Consider the following 4941-nt stretch of genomic DNA (forward strand, 5'->3'; position numbering starts at 1 on the left):
GGGGGGGGCCGGGCAGGGGTCCCCGCGCGGCCCAGCCCGGGGAGGGATGGAGGGGATGGACGGATGCAGGGATGGAGCTGGGGCGGCGGGGCCGCGGCTGCCAGCAGAGTCCCAGCGGCCCCGCAGAGCCGAGCTCAGCATGTTTCTGCAGCTGTTTTGACGATGCTCCGCGTGTTCCCATCACTACCGAGATGCTGCCGCCGGCCTCCTGACCGCAATCTATTAGCTCCAGTCGCTCTGAGCGACTCAGCCCGGCCGCAGCTTCCTGCTTACCCCGCGCGCTGGGGCGCCGCCAGCCCCCCGGGGCGGGGGGAGTGGGGGGGATCACGGTGCCACTTCAGCCCACCTTCACCACCAAGCGTCCTTACTCTCAGGAGGTATTCCTTTTTTTAAAAAAAAAAAAAAAAAGGTCGTCCCACGTTCTGGCTAACAATTTCCAACAGCGCGCGGTCCGCTTTCCCTGCTGACCTTGAGACACCACAGCGTTAGAACTTAATGCGAACTAGAGCGGCCAAGTCCCGCGACCGAGATCCAGCAAGGTCAGAGCCGCCCCTGACCTTGACAGAGAGGCAATGAGACCTTGTTTATAAGGCGTGTTCTGCCCTCTTGCTCGCTTTGTTTCGTTTGTGCTTCTTTAGTGAAAAATTGCAACTGTGGATGTGCGGGCGGGGTGTGTGTGTGTGTGTGTGCGCGCGCGCGTGCGCGCGCGTGTGCCTTGCACACAAGCTGGAGGGTGAAAAAAGATCTGAAAGATAAATGTTTTACGTGGTCCTTTGGTATAACTGGGATGAATTCGAGAAAGCAAGCTCTTGCATGGAAATCACGAGCTCACCGAAGAAGGGAGTACAATAAGTTTTCTTAAAAAAAAAAAAAATGCCATTTATTTCTCTGCCATTTATTTCTGGACCAGGCAGGACAAGAGTGAACGTTTGAGGGGCCGCCTGCCGACGCCCTCACCTGCTCCAGGGGCTGGAAGGGGGACAACCCAAGTCAGCACTTTTCTGTGTGTCAGTTGAAACTACAAAGGCGACCAAAAAGAGGTCTAATTCGTTTTTTTGTGTGTGTGTGTGTTTTTTTGTTAGCTTCAGTTGGGAACGGCAGGTAGAAGCTACACTTTGGTTTTACTTTTTCACCACGGGAGCTATAAATAGACGAGCGCGTGTGGCTTTCTGGCTAAGTTACCTACCCTTGCCTGCACCTCGCGATCCAGGCAGGGGCCCGAACTCCCACATGGGCAATTGTGGGTCATGGCTCCCCACCTACATTTTCCACAACATGTGTGCGGAAAGAAGAAACGGGGCGTGCGAGCGCGCGTTGTGTTGTTATTTTTGTTTCGGCTTTGAGTTCGAGATGTATCCCACCCACACTGTCGATTCTGGGAGCAAGGCCACCTCCCAAACGCCCCGAAGAGACGCCCGGGACCTGGAGCAGGGTTTGCTCTCCATGCGTCCAAAAATACACCGACGTGTTACGTTACAGAACTATTCACGAGCGACCTACCGACCGGCTTTATAGGATGTGTGCTGTCTGTCTACCAGCCTGCGTTTTCTAGCACCTGCTTTTATTTCCCGCCCCCACTCCCACCCCCATTTGGTAAAGAAAATTCTTCTCACTTTTAGTCGATGGCAGTCTGGGTAGCAGAAAGTCAGAGAAGTCGGTTTCTATTTCTAGCGAAGCCGTGAACCCACTGCGTGGGCATGAGCAGGCCACTAGGGAGCCAGACGTCCCCGGCAGTCAGATGCGGTGATGTCCCCCACCTGGTCGTCAGGGCGGTGGCCATATAGCCACTATGAACCATTCACGGTCCCTGGTTTTTTTTAGAAAGGAGACAGATTTCTGGTCCGTACTTTCCTCCAATTTGTCCAAATGTGAACATAATAAATAAGCAAAGAAGACATGCCCTCGACACACACATACACTTTTCCTTTTCCCTAATCTTTACTTCCGGTTCCACCAAAACTGTCCAAAAACGAAAAAAACAGATTGCTCTGACCGTCTTCTAATTCCATAATCTCCTCCCTCCCTCATTATGTTGCAAGTTGGACGCATATTTACATGCTCAAAACCGAAGTATCCAGGCTAACCCATGCTACATTCCAATCGTGAGGTTCTGGAATCATCAGGCCAGCTGGCATTTTGGTTACCTATGTTAAACTTAAGCCTTGATTGTTTTCTGTGTCCATTATCAGCTAGTGCAGCTGCTCAAAGCCTGGCACTGATATGGTCAAAGAGGTTGACGGGGGTGAGTCCCCAGGAACCAGGTCATGCCTCTTACGGCCACGACCACGCGTGTCACTACCCATGGTTCCTTCCCGTCTTGGGGTGTGTAAGTTGGTTGCCGAGGATATACAGTGAGAGAGGAATCAGGACCAGAAACCATCCTTCTCCCTCACTGGGTCGCTCTGTGGATAAATAAGACAACGTGGGTGAAGTTCCTGGAGTATATTAAGTGGTCGAGATGTGGTAGCTTTCATTATTCCAACTTCTTGAATTCTGCCAACCTGCAGTAGCCTGGCAGAAGGCAGTCGGACTCCCAGAGAAACTGATTTCATCCTGCCCTTTGCATGGATACTGACTGATGGAATATATCCTAAAAGGTGTGATTGGCCAATGCTCACGTTTGTGGATGAAAGCCTCTCCAACGCTTATTCAATTTCACCTCGGTTCAAAGACAGTTATTGAGCCAACAGACTCCCGCATAGAATCCTACAGAAGGAAGTGAAACCACAAATAACTCTCCTGACGTCTGAATGTTTTTCAGAGCAATCGAATTTGGGAACTTCACCTGACAGCTGCCCTAGAAACTTGAAGATGTTGAACAATTAGCAATTACTACGCAATCGCTCCCTTTTGCTCTCTCGTGCCCAGTTTGACCCATTATTTGACAATCCCTTAATACATCCCACATGCGGACGTTTTGGCAATTCATTAACTAACCTTCACAAAACTCCTCCAAGGTAGATGGATGAAAAGCACTGAGGCTTTATCTCCACTTTTCAGGAAACTAAAAACAGAAAGGTTACGACTTACCCCAAAGTCACACAGCACGCTGGAGGAAGGGCCGGGATTGATACTAATAAATTCCGTCTCAAGCTGTAATTCTCATCCTGAGGGAATATTCCCGACTCACCACGAAATTCGATATAGTTGCTCAGACCAAGTTCAGCTCTCTGATACTTCCTGGAGGGAGTAGCCTTGAACAGGGTCAGCAGGAAAAAAATAGAATTCAATAAAATTGAATTCAATTTAATAGGCAGAGAAAAAGAATAAGGAAGATCGTCAATAGAGAATCTTTCGTTCATGCAGCCAGGTTGTCAAGCTGTCAGCTTAAGCTGGCATCACAGGGACGATGCATACAGAAATATACTTGACTAGGAAAATGGTAGGTTCCTAGTACTGTCAGAGGAAAACAAAGACTTCTAGAAACAAAGGCTGAGGTGTCTTGGGGCCATTCAAGACAAGTTTACAGTCAGTTTCTAAGTTCGAGCTCTTGCAGTATTTTTGGCTACTGCTTACAGCGTTATGGAAGGCCTTGCTGAGGCCACCAAGTCATAATGTCATTTTGTGTGATGATGTATGGCTTCCTGTCCTTTTGTGTTTCGCATCCCATCCTTGGTCTCTTTCCACGTCATTCCCAAATTGTGCTAACTCTTGCACTTCTTACATGAAGCCGAAGTCCAGAACTGCTCAAAATGCCTTTCAGAACAATACAACCGCCCGAGGAAGTAATTGCTCTGGGGAAATATTAATGGACCAGATTATTGGTTCATACAATCTAGAAAGATACCTGTTCAGTAAAAGGCTGCATCGTTCAATTATGTGTGGCTTGTGATTATGCTTAGGCACAAGAAGGCAGTGTCACCGGTCGACATTATACTAATCTCTTGACATACAAATGTCCTTCCTGATGGAGAGCCAGCTATGAGAACACAATTTGCCATCGCAACACGAACACAATGCAAAACCGTCCTGGGCTGACAGCACCTTATTAACCTGCCCGTTATTTGGAAATGTGCTTCAGGTGGCCTTTACAGGTTTGTATGCGAGGTCTTTATTTTTTAAAAGTTATTTACCACCTGCACATGCTGTGAAGTCATATGGCAATATTTATCTCTTTGGTATGGGAGGATAAGGCATAATCTTTTTTTTTCTTATGTAAAGACTACTAGGATGCTATAGCCATAAACAGAGAAGTCCGATGCACAAAAAGGAAGAGAAAGTCTTTGAGTCAACCTACACGTGAAGAAGCAGAGTCATTCCAAGTACCAGGTGCCACCACACACCTGACCCTGCTGAGTAGCTCAGTTGAAATAAGAGGAAATTAGTCTTAAATGCCATGAAATAGATTTATCGCAAAAGATCCAATCACAAATTTTTAAACTAAACTTTTTGCCCCTTACATTACCGCGATTGTCAAATTTCTGAATTGTTTCTCAAAAGGCTTAGTCGGAATATCAAAACAGTGGCAATTTCACAGACCAAACATTGTAAGTTTAGCATTCTGGTTCCATTTGCCACAATCTGAGATCCTCCTGGAAAATGATGCAGGTCCACGATGAAAATTGGTAGCCAACAGGCAGAGCAGCCAACAGCCTCTACAATGGATGGTGACTCATGGGGCTTTGAAAATTCAGTCTCTCAGTTTCATGGGCAACGGCCTTGGCTGTCTTCATGGTCGATTGGAATGGAACTAAGAAAAATGAAGAGGGGCCAAGGGACTGCTAGCTCGTGGGGATGGACTGGGGACTCTGGCTTGTAAACAAGTTTGTGGTGGCCAGACCTGAGATGATGTGGGCAGAGCTATCTACTGCTTTATAGGAAATCATTGTAATGATAAACTTCATAACTTTAGAGTATGACTGTGTTTTTTGTAAGACACGGCATTCAAGGGACATCCTTTGGTGACATTGCCCTGAATCACTTCCTGTTTAGTTTATTTAT

At 47.5% G+C, this 4941-nt stretch overlaps 1 long non-coding RNA gene across 9 annotated transcripts in view; it reads right to left on the bottom strand.

Annotated features, from left to right (window-relative positions):
* Positions 1-18: 18 nt before the first annotated feature.
* Positions 19-4941, bottom strand: part of LOC105291711 — a 16235-nt gene continuing 11312 nt past the window's right edge. For 2 of the 9 annotated variants that reach the window (XR_002780200.1, XR_002780203.1), the window contains exons 7-9: positions 3031-3194; positions 1614-2706; positions 20-383 (exon numbers count right to left, since the gene is read on the bottom strand). This is a non-coding gene — a long non-coding RNA (uncharacterized LOC105291711). Of the gene's footprint in view, positions 384-1613; positions 3005-3030; positions 3195-4941 lie in introns of all 9 variants that reach the window. The other 7 variants (XR_002780199.1, XR_002780202.1, XR_002780204.1 and 4 more) reach the window with 7 other exon arrangements.

This window comes from Pteropus vampyrus, unplaced genomic scaffold (genome assembly GCF_000151845.1).
Source record: "Pteropus vampyrus isolate Shadow unplaced genomic scaffold, Pvam_2.0 Scaffold49, whole genome shotgun sequence".
Taxonomy (NCBI): Eukaryota; Metazoa; Chordata; class Mammalia; order Chiroptera; family Pteropodidae; genus Pteropus; species Pteropus vampyrus.